Source organism: Schistocerca gregaria, chromosome 3, assembly GCF_023897955.1.
Source record: "Schistocerca gregaria isolate iqSchGreg1 chromosome 3, iqSchGreg1.2, whole genome shotgun sequence".
Taxonomy (NCBI): Eukaryota; Metazoa; Arthropoda; class Insecta; order Orthoptera; family Acrididae; genus Schistocerca; species Schistocerca gregaria.
The window spans coordinates 689,138,757-689,156,565 of NC_064922.1; the positions used below are offsets into that span (position 1 = coordinate 689,138,757).

A 17,809-nucleotide genomic window follows, 5' to 3' on the forward strand; every position below is an offset into this window, starting at 1 on the left:
CTATAGTACAGTCTCGACTTTTCATCTATTTCCAAACATTAAAGAACACTTCCCAGGGATTCACCTTGATAGCGATGAAGTGGTGCAAGTCAGACATTCTATAGCGACGGTATCAACAAACAAGTTTCTCGTCGGGAGAAATGTGGGCGTACATAAGATGACAGAGTTGAGAAATAAATATGTATACGTGACTAGTAAAGATGTAGAACGTTAATAAAGTTCGTTTCATTTAGAAAGCTTTCCGATTTTTCACACAAAAAATTCGGAGCCATTACTTTTCAGCATGCACTCTTATTTATCTGAAGATCTGACCGTGGGGCTTCGAATTGTTGTGGCACTAATATTAGGCGTGGAGGCACACTATGAAAGATCGTGCACTAGGACCGATGCGCACTTGTATACAAAACGTGATACAACAGGGCAGGTTCCTCATGGAGTTAGTTCAAAATTAAACCGCCTTCTGGAAAACAACGTAAGAGACCCTGTTTCGGGCTCCCACCTGTAACTGACAAAGAGATTTAGTCTCCTTCTTGCCCCTTGCATTGAGTTACTCTGGACAACTGACACTCCTCTCCTAGACTGCGTCAGAAGAGAGGGCGACACAGCTTCCTCCACTGATGGCTTTCCTGTCACCGTGCTTAAGCTGTCCTCCCTCGTCTGAGCATACAACATTACGACCAACTGCTTAATAGCGTGTTGCCAAAGGCTTTGCAGCAGTGCTAACGCCGGTTCCCATCGGTCTTGGCTAGCACGGTTGAGCTTGGCTACCACTTGCAGGTGACCGTCCGAATCTGCGACGCGCCACTGGCAAGCGGGATGAACTCAGCCCTTGTGAGGACAATCAAGGAGCTACTTGGTTGAGAAAACTGACGACGGCCGGGAAAGCGGAGTGCTGACCACGTGCCCCACCATATTCACCCACATCCAGTGATACGTATCGGCTGAGAATTACACAGTGGCTCTAGGAGAGGAGTTAATAGCCCGTTGCTTTACCTTTCAAACGCAGTACGATCCTGCGTAGCTTGATTAGACTATCTCTGAGTAGGTTTCCGGAGGTATGCGGCACTAGAGGTCTACGCACAGCTCACGCAGTTCCCCCTAATTATGGGCCGGTGGTTTGCGAGTGCGCTGAACTGACGCTCAGTAAGTCCCAACCTTGGGATCAAATCAGTTGACTTTTGTGGCCCATACTTCTTGCTTTCCAATCCACCGTAGCAAAATTATGGTAACATCCTGCCGGCTGATACTAGTAACGTAGAGGAATATATCAAGCATGAAAGGATGCAGCTAGTCCACAGTAGAGTTGACGTAGTCCACCGTTTTCTTTGTGGCAGCAACTAGTACTACAGGTCCGATGCAAGCCCAGATGAATGGCTCTCACAGCATAATACTGCCCCACCAGATTGTCTTCGTGGCACAGCGGATGCTTCGAGCTGACATTCGCCTGTATGACAGCGTATCCGGCCTCGACCATCGACCTGGTGTAACGAGAAATGTGATTCATCCGATCAGGGCATACCATTCCACTGACGCATGGCCCAACCATACGATCAGGTGACAGGTTTCCATTGATCCACAGTCGCCGGCCTCTGTGGCCGAGCGGTTCTAGGCGCTTCAGTCCGGAACTGTGGCCGGCCGCGGTGGTCTCGCGGTTCTAGGCGCGCAGTCCGGAACCGTGCGACTGCTACGGTCGCAGGTTCGAACCCTGCCTCGAGCATGGATGTGTGTGATGTCCTTAGGTTAGTTAGGTTTAAGTAGTTCTAAGTTCTAGGGGACTGATGACCTAAGCAGTTGAGTCCTATAGTGCTCAGAGCCATTTGAACCATTTTGAACCGGAACTGGGCTGCTGCTGCTACAGTCGCAGGTTCGAATCCTGCCTCGGGCATGGACTTGTGTTATGTCCTTATGTTAGTTAGGTTTAAGTAGTTCTGAGTCTAGGGGACTGGTGACCTCAGATGTTTAGTCCCATAGTCCTTAGAGCCATGTGATCCACAGTCCGATGATCCAGTGAGGTGACATGTTTCCATTGACTCACGGTCCAATGATCTGATCAGGAGACACATTTCTATGGGGCCGTGGTATCAATCTCGATGATCCGGTGCCCGCTACCTTCATAACTGACGTTGTCGTTGAGTCGACATGGCAACACGTAGCGGTCGACTGCTGTAAAAAACCACGTCCAACAAAGTGCGCTGAAGGGTGTGCAGTGAAACTCTTGTGCATGTACCAGCATTGCAGTTTTCTTCAGATCTGCGACATATCGCCGCCTGCCTTCCATTAGAGGGTGGGCAAGCCTCCGATCCCGTGTTTTGTGATAATCCATGGACGTCCAAAAATTTCGCCCCCACCGTCTTTCAGTCACCTTCCACAGGTGCTCACGATAGTAGTACGCTAGCAGATCCCTATTCGCCATTTCTCTTCACCGCGTCGCGTACCCGCAAAGCATTCACTCTCTTGGTGGACAGTGGTCATCATGTTTATACATTTTATTTTTGATGTGGATCATGACTTGCAAACTAATTGCACACACAGTTCCGTTTTGTTTGTTAACTAACAAAATGAAATACTTATCAGGGTGGCCAAGAGACCACTTTCGGTGAAAAGTAATGAACTGTCATCGAAGGGATTCGTACACCAGAATGGTTTCTTAATACGGATTAGCGCGTTGCCAACTATAAGTTGCACCACGTCGGCTGACTACAATTACTGTTACAGAAATTACCAGTTATCTGTGAAGACGTACACTGCTAATCTGTCTTGATGCTTATACTTTCCAGGGGTGAAGCACGCTGTTGTTATCGGCTACCTTAGAGCTGTTCAAGGATGGTAAGCTACACAGCAGATCCCTATTTAGTTCATACAGTTCACAAACTTGGGCATATTCACTTCGTACTGCTATGACGAAGTTTCAGAGACTGAAGACGAACACCAGCACCTGTTCCATAATAATTGCAGTCGCGGTTACCTTCACTGTCTCATCGTAAATAGCCCGGATGCGATTTTAACATTTTCCGACATGCGGACAAGTTTAGCTGAATTGAAGTAGAATCTTCACTAAAACAAGGACATCACAAACTGTTATATAATTTGAGCAGGAAGCAATTTTCAGTGTCGGACTGGTTAAGATGGTGGTAATTTATACATATTGTTCAGTCTTTCTTTCCCCTGGTAACGACGCCTGCGGCTCCACTTCTAGGCGTGGAGAGACGAAACAGAGCGGAAATGACAAAATACGGGACGACGTTCTCAGGTTACTCTAATGGGTAAACAAATCTGACGAGGGGCTCCCAGCCGGTCACGAGGGGTAATTAAGCAGACGGAGTCTGCCCATTTCACTGTAAGTCTATCTCTACGTAGCATTTTCTGTGCAGGATGCTATTGGACCTTCCACAGCTAATGAAAGAAAAATAGGAGTGGTTTTTAGTGGAACAGCAATTCAAATACCAGGCATTAAACAATATTTCCGTGAGTAGCTTTCTTTGCCATAAGCAGCATCATCTGCCACTATCACTTTTCTCTCAAGGATAATATTTTTGCACGTTTTCCCAAAACTTGTATGCAAATGGTTGCACTGTGAAGGAGTTTAAAATTACAATCTATTTTTAGAACATGTGCAAAACGCCTAAGCTGCAAAACGAGAGAAATGAGAAAAACAGCTAAAATCGTAGTAGTTTCCTTCTGTCACTCACCGGTCAACGCAGAAAAAATTGCGTGTAGTTTTACTGAAAGTGAACTAAATAGTTCTTTACACATCCGCTTGCACAGCCGTAAACATATTCAAAAACTCAAATTCAACACTGTTGCGATACAGGGCTGGTTCTAACATTTGGATAAGTGCTCCCCTATAGTACCAACGTAATTGTAATTTTATATCTGATAAGTTACCACTGATAACACTAGAAATAAAATTACCGTGCATTCTGTTGTTGTCGTCAGTTCGGTGACGTGCTGTTTGGACCCGCCACTTTCCCCGCTGCCTTGAACAGCAGCTAGTGGCTTCTGCAGGCCCGGACATGCCGCGAGCTGTTGCTGCAACGCCTGCAGTGTAGCCTGTGTTAAACGAGGCTCTTTAACATCACACACCGTAAACTCACTGAAGAACACGGTGTTGACTACGAAGTCTTCCGTGTCGGAGTGCCTGGATGAAACGTTGCCTGTAAAGCAGTCACGTCAAATTCGAATGAAATCCCAAGTTTTCCATGTCAACCTCAGGATCCATCTCCGACAGGACCTTTTTTCGAATCTGACGCTGCAAGTTTACCGAGTACTTTTTATTCATTACTTCACGTCGTATTCCGCAGCATCAACACAGTTCATTAGATTAGATACGATGCATTGGCTCGTTTGTGAAGACGAGTGCAAGAATGGGTAGGTATCCGTCAAGCACTGCTAATAACATCCTTACGACATGCGCCTTGTCTTATATATTAAAAATCATATAATTATGTAAGATGACAATTTTGACGATTGAAAGAAGAAATATGCAAATCGAATTACCCGCAATAAAAAGTACATCGCTATTGCGTAATCAGGCCAACAAGTAGAAGAAATCTTGCAAAAAATATTACTACACTATCAGAAAATTACTATCTCCGAAGAGTGTGTTTTCTTCTTTGCTTCTGGCATTGCAGCCAAAATGTACACTAAATGCCCTTGACCAACTGCAGGAAGAAGAGGCCTTGAGAAACAGAATGAATTCTGCTTAACTCTACGAGCACATCCCACAGTGTTTGCATTCGAAGAAGCTCGTAATTTAATAGCAATATCCGCAAAGCTTCTATACGTTTTGCAATGCGATCCAATTTATATCTTGCAATTCAGCACCTTATACCATATTTCGTCAATTATCTCGACTCTTCCTAAGAAGATAGTACTTTGAGAGTTAATTTGTCAAGATCATGGCGCCTTACGCAGGTAGACAGCAAAATATGATCTCCATTTATGGGAATAATCTAGATCTGTCTATTTCGTAGAAGAAACTAATATTTTGACGGTCCAGACGTGTTTGTACCATCATCACTGGTCATTTTTATTCAGTTCTTGTTCTCTGGAAATATTAGGCTTTCTTTACTTTTACATTATTAAAAAGCTTGTCATAGTTGTCCTTCTGGTTCTGGTCTTCATTTGCATGCCAATTTGTGGCAGAAATACGAAAATGAACAAGGTTGATGTTTTTAACGAACATCATTCGGAAATTAAAACGCCGATCTCCAAAAAACACGTTATGCTGCAAGAGATCTTAAACTAAACGATCATCATTTTCAGTACCACTACACGATTCAGAAGAGTGGTCGGATTCGCCCTGGTTTTCCTTACTGAAGTACAATCTATAGCTATATGGAACAATAGAAAATTAATTAATAGGCGGCCAGTATGGTGGTATACATGAAATGATCACTGTGGGTTTCGTTTTTCTTTTTTTTTGTTAGTAAATTGACTTTGATTGACTTCATATTCTCAAACACGGACTTTATATTATTTATTTTCTCAGCTTGTCGAAATGGACGAGCGATGTCCGAAAGGGAACAAATTATAGATACCACATCAGGTGTGTAATTGAGACGGAAGTAGATGCTGAGTCGTTGAGGATGAGAAACACGGTAAGTGACAACAGTAGAAAACACAACACCTGCGGTCAGTTTAAATCGGGCCTTCGCACGAAAGCTACAAATTTTACATTGCATTACTTACAAAACATTGCCTTACATACGAGTGATATTGCTGTACGGCTACATACTATGCCGGGTAGTTGATTTCTCATTTGCGAGGATATCGACACTTTCAGACGTTGACACAATCCCAGTTCCTCAACAAGTTAACGCTGTAGTCTAGGAATGGCTATCACATGAATATTAATACAACTTGCAATACTGTTTATATTTACAGAGCCAATCTCTCTTTTTACGCAGTAATGTAGGGGCACGCCCTTAAGTGTAACGAAACACTTCGTACACGAAAGCAGAGAAATTTTACGCCAGTCAGTGGCAACTAGTTTACATTTAATGAAAAAGCATCATAAATGGCTTGTTAGTACGTAAATGATAGCTCCCGTCTTCCACATTGCGCCGTAGTCCGCAAGAGCAACGGATCCTCGTAAATACTTAATTTGTATTGATGTAGTTACATTAGTGTGATGTTTTATGACTTTCGACTTCACTACTGGAGTGGCCTATGGCACAGGTAATAAGCAGAATACTTCCTGAACTCACATGAATCTAGGATTGTTTTAATTTGGGTCGCTAATGAATTGTGGAATCAGGAGAAAAATGAAAATCCTAATGAATACATTGACATACTGTCGAAACATAAGATCATAGATGTCTATCAGCTTTATTTCTGAATGTAGTAATTACTAATTCCGCTCCACAGTCCATAACCATCGACACGACCGACAATTCTACACAAATAACAAATTCAGTTCTACTCAACAAGCAGAATTCCAGGCGAGACAACTACTCACTTTCAGCTAGCAGTCATTCTGCTGCCTATAGTGCAGCAGTCTTGACACTCAGTCTTAACAGACTGGTTACTCGGATTTTATTTCGCACTAAGCAGAATTACTAGCATGTGTATCTTGGACATCAACTTTCTTGTTTTAACAAAACTGACGTAAGCATGTAGCGACGAGAGTCATGTGGAGATGGGATAATTGAAATATGAACGACAAGGAAATACAGCGAGTCGGTGGAAATGGCAAACAGTAACTTGAATTCAGTAAGGAAAATCATTTACATTTCATGCTGGTGGGCACTGAACACTTGTTCCTATTGACCTCTTCATTGAAGAGATTGTTAGAGATAAAAAAGAGATAGTGTCGGTTTCCCCACCGTTGTGTCCTACTTCAGCAGCACACAGTGTTGTGCTTAATGTAGGTCGTTATGCGTCAGTTTCATACGACCATTATGTATTGCAGGTTCGGAAACGAATATTCCGTTGGGTTACCCTATGCAGGCGCATCCCTTATTACACGAGCTTCATCAACAAAGCAGGGCCTAAGCTAATCATGAGCTCCAGCAGCTACCGGTCATATCTAGGTTAGCACACAGCATGCTGGGATAGTTTTCCCCTTCTGTTCTCCGACGAAGCAACCGTTCGATTGTGCTTTGTACCTACTCTCTCGATATAACGTATGTCCCCACTTTACCTGTGACGAAGTCGCTGCTACTGCGTCTCACACCCTATATGAAATCTAATTTCCCTTTCTTATACAGAACAACAGAACTGTTATTTCTGGGCTCATGCGTAAATGTTGCGACAAAGCACCTGTAGCTCCTCTTGGCCATAGTTCCTGCCATTCTCTTGATTAACTCTGAGACAGACGAGGGAATTTAAAAGCAAAATTGGAAGTTCATGGTCGACTTTCAAGTAATTTAAGCTGACATCTGATTATTATGAAGACGTACAGAGGAAATATTCTTTCCCCTGGAAAGGGCGGAGAAAGGAACTCTGAAGGCACAGAGACGTTAGGAATGCGGACTGGGCGCTCCGTGTCCTAGGCTTTGCGGTTCTCCATCCCCGCTGCCAACTTACGTAACGTCATACCGGTTTCGCTTGGTTATTCCGAGCGAGTTGTCTCGAGCACACATATCCAGGAACCCGTTAGCTTTCTCGCATTTACAAAAGAACGCGAATTTCAAAGCCAAATTGTCGTTGGCCGTTAGTGATGGCGTCGTAAATGAGTATGCTACATGTAGCGTTTTATTTTGGCAATTTATTTTCAACAAACGTGAACTGCTTTGGAAAGAACTACACAATAAGATGATGGCGTTTGAACTACAAATGGGATGACAGTTACGAACAGTATTTGGTAAATTCCTTAAACGTCTTGTCTCGATTCGCGCCGCTCACCCAGTCCCAGTCGGACGTTCGAATCCTCCCTCGGGCATGGGTGTGTGTGTGTGTGTGTTGTCCTTAGCATAAGTTAGATTAAGTAGTGTGTAAGCCTAGGAACCGATGACCTCAGCAGTGTGGTCCCATAGGAACGTACCACAAATTTCCAATTTCTACATTCCTTAAACATCGCGAACAACCAATGAGCACTATAACGTCGCCCATTTTCAGTTTAAAAATATCCTTTGGATGAACACTTTTGGCAAAAATACTGGAACATTAGTTTGAGAGACGGTTATAAATCCTTTGTTATGCGCTCCAGCCTAAAGGTAGTGGTCCTCTCAGTTCGGAATAACAATAAATGGCCGATGGGAGCGAACTTTCCTCTTCATTTGTTCTGCTAGGAGATTAATGAAAATTGCACCTGTTGTAATAGAAGGTAGATGGCGTTTTTATGACTACGGCAAAATGAAAGGGGTTTTATTTCCTGCGGAATGTGCAGCCTGAGGACTATTGTAGACTATTGGAACATCAAGAACGGTAGATAACTGTTACTTTATAATTCATCGTTTACCTGTTGGCACGACGAAAGTGAAAGAAATTCCACATCTGTGGTGGACTCATTTCAAGGGAAAGAAGTGATCAAAGGTGGAGAGTCAACATGTGTGAAAAACTGTGCTATGGAGAAAGAGGAATTCACATGCGATAGTTCTACTGTGACAAAAACGACATTTCTTACAAACGACTATGTAGAAAATACACTTAGTTTCGAGTAATGACACGTGCTAAGATTTACCTCGAACGGCTGCTTGAGTACTTGTCGACGCGTTCGGGATACTCCAGTGACGTCCACGACGGGGGGAGAAACACTTGTCTTACGGTGAAGCTTTTTGGCTGAAATGAATCCACTACAATCTCGTCCACTTGGAGTTCTCAAAAACGGAAATTTCACACAACAATGCTCTTCGCTTCGAGCAGAATCCACAAATTATGACGCCAGTCAGCTGTTAACACAACTGGCGCTGTTCACTGGCACACTTGCGATGCAGGAGATGCGGCGGTCAGTGGCAGGCGGCCGCGTGCTCGGCTGGCGACAGTCCAGAGCGCGCGGCGGTGGCGTGCTGCTGCGGTCGACTGCCACCGCTCCCTGCGGGGTCACCAGGCGGACTGGCGGCCGCTCTTCCAGGCGCGGCGCGGCGCCTCGGCAGCGCGCCGCCGCGGGCGCCACCTGCCAACGGCCGGCCAATGACAGCGCGCGCCTCGGTCACGTGGCCCAGCCCCGGCAAATGTCATAACAGCGGGCGTGGGACAGGCGAGCTCGCCGCTCTGCGCCTGACCGGCCACTCAGACTCTGGTGCTGACCTTTCGGCCCCTGCGTGCCGTTGATCTGCACCTCACCTCGTCTCTGTTGCTTGAGGAACAAGAATTTGGGATGCTGCTCGATACTCTTACAACCCGCGAAGGGGCTTCAATATTTCCCATTTCGATCTTGTTTATCCTGTTGGCAGCTAGGAGTAACAATAACATCTTTACCCGTTAAGTATTTCTAATGGACTCTGTGACTTATTACATTTTAAGGTTCATTATAATGACTGCAACTAATTACTTTGTTTCTAATACTTGTTTATTTAAACACTGAAAGTAATTTCCTTGACTAAATAAAGATGGAAAAAAAGATGCACCACAAATGAATTATCCGAATTGTACAGAAATCACCAAGTGTGATGTAAATGTACTGACAAACAAATTATAACAATTTTGTAAAAAAATTTGGATGGTTTATTAGAGAGAGAGCTTCACATACTGACGAAGCTAGTAACTTGTCGGTCCACATCTGGCGCCTATTCAAGCAGTTATTCGACTTGGCATTGATTGATACAGTTGCTGGAGATCCTCCTGAACGATATCGTACCAAATTCTGTCCAATTAGCACGGTACTTCGTCAAAATTCCGAGCTTGTTGGAGGGCCCTACCCCTAATGCTCCAAACGTTCCCAATTGGGGACAGATCCGGCAACCTTGCTGACCAAGGAAGGATTTGGCAAAACCGAAGGCAGCAATACGAACTCTCGCCCCGGATGAGCGGACATTAGCTCGCTGAAACGTAAGCCCAGGATGGTTTACTATGGAAGGCAACAAAACAGGACGTACTGCTGCGCTTTAAGAGTGCCGCGGATGACATTCAAAGAGGTCCTACTATGAAAAGCAACGGCACACCAGACCACTAGTGCTGGTGCAGTAATTATTCGCATTTGCGGATATGGGCAATCATCAGCTGTATACTGGAATACCGACAATGAAAATGGGTCCAGGACTTGGTCTCGAACTTGGATTTTCCACTTATAAAAAAAAAAATGGTTCAAATGGCTCTGAACACTATGGGACTTAACATCTGAGGCTATTAGTCCCCTAGAGGTCAGAACTACTTAAACCTAAGTAACCTAAGGACATCACACACAACCATGCCCGAGGCAGGATTCGAACCTGTGACTGTAGAGGTCGCGCGGTTCAAGACTGAAGCGCCTCGAACCGCTCGGCCACACCGGCTTACCATTAAGTTATTCGAGCACGACTCAAGGCCAGATCCAAACTTCCATACGTAGACAACCATGTGTCTGGCCGGATTGTCTAATGTTAAGGAGACGGTCCGCGATAAGCGGGAAATACGGATTCGTGTTCCGGTCCGATACAAATTTTCACTGTCGTCAATCCTTTATAAAGCTGATGCTTATCCATATTCGCAAATGCAAATACATCTCACGTATTTCATAACGGCTGTAGTCTCCTCAGTGCTTTGTCCTTCGAACAGGCAAGCATTCCTTTGCTGGTAATTGGGGCTCATTTCGAAGCAGACTCATCACTGAAGACAATTCTACTCCAGTCAATGAGATTCCAGACCGAAGAAGTGTATGGATACGGCATGGAGAGCAATGCGATACTGACTGTCGCCCGCCATACGACCCGACAGCTGGGAGTGATAGTCTCGTATGCCACGTCTTTTCATAGCAGGACTCCTTTGGTTGTCATCTGAGGCACCCTTGCAACACTGAGCTACGCTGATGATATTATATGCCACGTTCTGATTCCCAGACTTATATTTCAGCAAGATAATGCCTGCCCCACACGTTGAGAGTTTCTACTGCTTGTCTTCTTGCTTGCCACTTGCAAAACCCTACCTTTGTCAGCAAGGTCACCGGTTCTCTCCGCAAATGAGAACCTTTGGTGCATCACGGACAGTGCCCACCAACCATCACGGGATTCTGACGATCTAATGCGCCGATTGGACAGAATCTTGCATGTCTTCCTGAGGGAAGACATGCTACAACTATATCAATCAACGCCAAACCTAATAAGTGCTCGCATAAGTGTCGTGGAACAACGCAATATTGACATGCTCAGTTTGTAAAGCTCATTCTCCTCTAGAAATTACCTACCGATTTGCATCCGTTTCGGATAATTCCTTTCGCGTTTTTTTTATTTCTTTTTCTATTTCCTTAGAGAGTAGTCCCATGCCGTTATTGGTAGCCCTCTACTGCCGCATACGTCATGACAGGGGAGGATATCTGCCAGTCTGTTGTATGTAATCAGCGCAGTAAGACTGATCGACGTACACTATGCAATGAAAAGTATCCGGACACTTGGCTAAAAATGACTGGACAGCAGTTGACTGAAAGCGTATAGTGTTCTCCGACGTGTCGTGATGCTACCCAATTTCGCACGATGCAAGGCGTAAATTTAAATATCTTCAACATTTCGTGGGCCTGTCAGCAACTGTATACATATTAATTTTAATTATCAACAGCCTCTGTTTCACCGTTTACCTAGGATTTACCTAGGTTTCAGTCGGGATAACCCACCCTTCTTCAGAATAACAGTAATTACCGTTTGTCCATAGTGGAAATCGTCAATCTAAACTGCCTCGGCCCCACTTCGCGACCGCGATGCGGCAGCCACGAGTGCTGTACTGGACCTCGTGGCTGCCGCATCGCGGTCGCGAAGTGGGGCCGAGGCAGTTTAGATTGACGATGTCCACTATGGACAAACGGTAATTACTGTTATTCTGAAGAAGGGTGGGTTACCCCGACTGAAACCTAGGTAAATCCTAGGTAAACGGTGCAACTGAGGCTGTTGATTATTAAAATTAAAATTAAAAAGGCGTAAATTTTTTAATTTTTATTTTTTAAAAGTAAACAAGCTTAAGTATGGATACCCGAACGGCGCAAGTGAATGCCTTAACCATCTCTACCGACAGTTGTAGCTCTGTGCACCTTATTCGTGGTTCAAGTTCAAAGTTAGGGTCTGAAGCCAACAAATATTTCAAGGATCAATTGCAATTTATATTTACAGAATCAATCAACAGAATCGTTGCAACTCGTCGAATATTCTCATTATAGAAGAAGTAACACTTGGATACAAAATAAGGATGATACATATACCGTGCACCAGGAAATGACTAAAATCGTCGATACCGAGTAACGTCTCAGTACGCACCGGAAGCACGTGTAGGTGGGGCGACATAGACGACAAAGAGCCCAGACACCCTCAATGATTCTTCGGCAGTCAGGGACAGTGAGATGGGAAACGTTTAATTTCCACAGATTACAACTATTCCACACCTGTTGGCGGGTGAGGGCGATATTGCAGATGTAGACCTGATGGTCGGAGGAAGCCACAGGCCAAACTTCAGTGTGTCGAATGACGTCGGCAAGGGACGTGTGAGATATATATTGTCGAGGCGTCCATATAGTATGTGAAACCTGTGCAGTTGCCATGAATCTTCATCCAAGATGACAGAGAGCGCTGCTCAAGGGAATGTCGTGGAAGTTGGTAAGTAGGCCCTTGTGTGGGATTGAAGTCGCCACCAAGGGCTATTTTATCCAGAGGCCCCTCAAAAACTGTCAACAATGGTTTTGTGTTGTTAGCCAAGTCGACTGTAGCCAGACGGTGCATAGACATTTAGGATGCGGGCGCCAGACAGCGTGAGAGCCATACCAAGAATACTTGAAAGGTACATCTTCAGTGGGGAGCTGTACTTGGAGGAGGATGGACACTCCATTACTGTTGTCAGAGGCATTTGAGAAATCAGCGACGATCAATTCTTGGAGGAGGTCAATGTCGACGTCAGTAACATAAATGTTGTCTCGGAAATTGCCAGTACATGTGGAGCCTGAATGGTTCTCAAATTCATTGTCGCGGTGTGGTAGTATTGTGCTCCCACTGTTGGCAGGAAGGATCCTGTATAGATGTCTGGCTGGCGTTAAACATCTGGCGCAGCCACAGTGGCCGCAGTCACTGGGTAGAAGCTGGGCGGGAGCCACCGTAGGACACTCCCCAACAGATACAGCAGCATCCCCATCTGCTCCGTCGCTGACATCGTCAGCCCAGGAGATCGGAACCGGTGGGAGGCGACTGTTTCGCCTATCAAGGACTAGGGGTTTTGGCGCTTCCACAGCCAGATTCAGGGAACCTCCCTCCATGGGATCAGTCGTTGTTGGGTGGAATCGCAGGTGCCGTGAAGCACGTTCCCTGGATGGGACATCAGGAGCGGATACTCCAGTCGGCGGGACGCTCCACTGGGAAATCATTTTCTGGTATCCGGTCCATTGCCAGTGATGCCACATAAGAAATTGTGTCGTCGCAGGGCGTTCGTCTTCGCTTATTTTGTCTTCAGGGCGACTGCTGCTGTGGTAGGTACTGTTCCATGTCAGAGTGTGGACGCTCGTTGCCCGAAGTCGTGCCCCTCTGAAGGAAAGCGGATGCAGCAGGCACCGCACTCAGTTCGTTGTTCATCGCAGTGGGCGCGCCGTTCATCGAGCTCTGGAAAAATGATGGCGTCGTCGCCGTCAGTGAAGATGATGCCAGTGAGGTCTCGGCCGCTCCGTCGTTCCCGTGGGTGAGTGCCCACGGGTGAACAGGCGCTTCCTCAACTGACAGATCTGAATTGCGCTCGGGCGAGGGGTAAGTGTCTAGTAACGAAGTGTCCGTCACTTTGGGACCTGCGTCACTGGTTGGGATCTGTAGCAAATGGTGATGGAGACTATTTGACCCAACACGGCCCTCTTGTCCACATCCTGCACACGTCCGTGGCTGGCCATAATACATGACGACGGCTCACACACCAACTATCAGCAGATAAGATGGTACGTGTTTGGACAGTTCGAGCTTGATCTGTTGGACACCATTTAACACGTGATGTATCGTGAACGTCTGCCGTTTTTCCGCAACGTGGTCTACAAAAATGCCGTGGGGTCGTTGGGCTTAGACGACCACGTCTTATGGCACTTCGAAAGGGAGCTCAAACACCCGAATTGTTCCAAGGCCGAAACCAGCGTGGTCTACCGAAACTTCCTCAATACGCCTGTTAGAATGTTTGAACTTTAGTCAGTGTGCGTGTCATCGAGCTACGCCAGCACATGATTCCTCTGTCGTCATTTTAATGTGGACTATACTGCCTGTGATAGAGACTACCTATCACTCCTAGTGTGACCATGTGTAGTTCTTCGCGAATGAATTGTTCGATTTCATAACCGCGTGGTCGTCCATCTTCGGCCTGGGGTATTACTTTAAGAGTGCGCCATGGGGTATAATACTGATGGACTCTACATAACATTAATCCCGCGATGCGGAAGTAAACAACTCCGTTAGCGGAGCGTTGCTCAGAGCGCGGAGCTGGTTCGCAAGCGGCCACAACCGAAAGCCGACTGACGACCATCCATGCACGCTTCCGGGACCGATCCAAACCTCCATACACCACAGTTTCTACGCCCCAATACTAACATTGAACACATTTGTCTCATTAATCCAGTTGTGGGAATCCGTGTAAGCCGCGAGAGGTGCGAACGTAAACACCGTGCCACATGGATGTTTTGTATCGTCTTGCCAACGTGCACGGATAGTCAAGACTGCTTGCGATAAGTGGGAAATCCGGACTCGAGTTCCGGTCTGGCACAAATTTGCATTTTCGACCAATACATGTTATTTCCATACGTAACACAGCTGATGTCCAAAATATTTGCAGTTTCGACAAAATTAGATGATATTAACATAGCTCCAGGTTAGCCGAGCGGTCTAACGCACGGATTTCCTGAGCGGGAAGGAGCGCCTGGTCCCTCACACGAATCCGCCCGGTGGACTTCTGTCGAGGTCCGGTGAACCGGCCAGTCTGTGGACAGTTTTTATGCGGTTTTCCATCTGCCTCGGATAATGCGAGCTGGTTGCCCTTATTCGGCCTCACCTACACTATGTCGGCGATTGCCGCTCAAACAAGTTCTCCACGTACGCATACACCATCATTACTCTACCACGCAAACACAGGGGTTACACTCGCCTGGTGTGAACCTTTCCTCGATGTGGGGGGGGGGGGGGGGGGAGGGTCCACCGGGCGGTAAACCGCACAGTAAACCTGGGTTCGGTGTGGGGCGGAGGAGGGGTGAAGTGGACAGCAGCAGCCTTCATGGGGCTGTGGACCACTGCGGCTGCGGCGGGACGGAGCCTCTCCGTTGTTACTAGGTCCCCGATTAACATACAATATACACTCCTGGAAATGGAAAAAAGAACACATTGACACCGGTGTGTCAGACCCACCATACTTGCTCCGGACACTGCGAGAGGGCTGTACAAGCAATGATCACACGCACGGCACAGCGGACACACCAGGAACCGCGGTGTTGGCCGTCGAATGGCGCTAGCTGCGCAGCATTTGTGCACCGCCGCCGTCAGTGTCAGCCAGTTTGCCGTGGCATACGGAGCTCCATCGCAGTCTTTAACACTGGTAGCATGCCGCGACAGCGTGGACGTGAACCGTATGTGAAGTTGACGGACTTTGAGCGAGGGCGTATAGTGGGCATGCGGGAGGCCGGGTGGACGTACCGCCGAATTGCTCAACACGTGGGGCGTGAGGTCTCCACAGTACATCGATGTTGTCGCCAGTGGTCGGCGGAAGGTGCACGTGCCCGTCGACCTGGGACCCGACCGCAGCGACGCACGGATGCACGCCAAGACCGTAGGATCCTACGCAGTGCCGTAGGGGACCGCACCGCCACTTCCCAGCAAATTAGGGTCACTGTTGTTCCTGGGGTATCGGCGAGGACCATTCGCAACCGTCTCCATGAAGCTGGGCTACGGTCCCGCACACCGTTAGGCTGTCTTCCGCTCACGCCCCAACATCGTGCAGCCCGCCTCCAGTGGTGTCGCGACAGGCGTGAATGGAGGGACGAATGGAGACGTGTCGTCTTCAGCGATGAGAGTCGCTTCTGCCTTGGTGCCAATGATGGTCGTATGCGTGTTTGGCGCAGTGCAGGTGAGCGCCACAATCAGGACTGCATACGACCGAGGCACACAGGGCCAACACCCGGCATCATGGTGTGGGGAGCGATCTCCTACACTGGCCGTACACCTCTGGTGATCGTCGAGGGGACACTGAATAATGCACGGTACATCCAAACCGTCATCGAACCCATCGTTCTAACATTCCTAGACCGGCAAGGGAACTTGCTGTTCCAACAGGACAATGCACGTCCGCATGTATGCCGTGCCACCCAACGTGCTCTAGGAGGTGTAAGTCAACTACCCTGGCCAGCAGGATCTCCGGATCTGTCCCCTATTGAGCATGTTTGGGACTGGATGAAGCGTCGTCTCACGCGGTCTGCACGTCCACCACGAACGCTGGTCCAACTGAGGCACCAGGTGGAAATGGCATGGCAAGCCGTTCCACAGGACTACATCCAGCATCTCTACGATCGTCTCCATGGGAGAATAGCAGCCTGCATTGCTGCTAAAGGTGGATATACACTGTACTAGTGCCGACATTGTGCATGCTATGTTGCCTGTGTCTATGTGCCTGTGGTTCTGTCAGTGTGATCATGTGATGTATCTGACCCCAGGAATGTGTCAATAAAGTTTCCCCTTCCTGGGACAATGAATTCACGGTGTTCTTATTTCAGTTTCCAGGAGTGTAGCTTCAGATGGTCATCAATGTCTGCTGATTCAGACACACTTTATTTTATAGGTAGGTCTTGATCACATAAATTCTTACATTTCAGTATGACCGGTTTCGGCTACTGCCATCTTCAGATCATAAAATATTATGATGCAGTGTCAACGTCAAACTAAACATGTGGGTACATAGTAAGTTTAATTAATTAATTAATTTATTTATTTTACCTGGCAAGATTAGGGCCTTCAGGCCCTCTCTTACACCTAACCAGGCATACTCAGATTGAACGAGTTACAGTTTCTACATAACATTAACGACATATAGCCTATTATGCAGTATTGATGTTAAAGAAAAAAATAGATATTATAACAGTTGTACAATGATAATTATAACAATAAAAATAATTATAACAATCAATAATAATAATAATAGTAATAGTAATAGTAATAGTAATAGTAATAGTAATAGTAATAGTAATAGTAATAATAATAATAATAATAATGACTATGTATATGAAAGTAAACATACTTTTCTTTTCTGAATGTCAGTCCCAATGTTAGTTGGGAATTTTCTCGTTATGTTCTTGCAGCTTGTGAGTTATTCTCATCGAGCAGAGACATAAGACGATAGAATGGGGTGAAAGAGATATATAAGAGGTAGATAGGTTAGAGGAAGAGAAATAGAACGGTAAAATTCGAAGCTGTGATAGAGAGGAGAAAGAAAGAGATGGGAGGGGCACAAGAATGGTGGCTATACCGTCCCTAATATGTAAGTTTTGAGTTCCCTCTTGAATGTTGAGTAGTTCTGGATAAGACGCAGATCACAGGGGAGCGCGTTCCATAGTCGTATGGCTGAGATGGAGAATGACACGGAGAAAGATTTTGTGTTATGTAAAGGTACAGCCAAGATGATAGACGTATCCGATCTGGTGTTGCGATTGTGGAATGATGATAGGTGTTTAAGTGAGAAGATAAGTATTGGGGGCACCAGTGGCTAAGAAATCGATGAAGTAAGCACATCGTGTGGAGATCGCGTGCCGTATGTG

General features: G+C 46.3%; 1 protein-coding gene across 3 annotated transcripts in view; it reads right to left on the reverse strand.

Moving 5' to 3' along the window:
• LOC126356200 (uncharacterized) overlaps window positions 1-9,002 on the reverse strand; it is an 878,454-nt gene extending 869,452 nt beyond the window's left edge. For 2 of the 3 annotated variants that reach the window (XM_050007001.1, XM_050007002.1), the window contains exon 1: window positions 8,627-8,986. The gene's annotated coding sequence lies outside the window, so the exon portion shown is untranslated. Of the gene's footprint in view, window positions 1-8,626 lie in introns of all 3 variants that reach the window. The other variant, XM_050007000.1, reaches the window with a different exon arrangement.
• Between the last annotated feature and the right edge of the window lie 8,807 nt (window positions 9,003-17,809).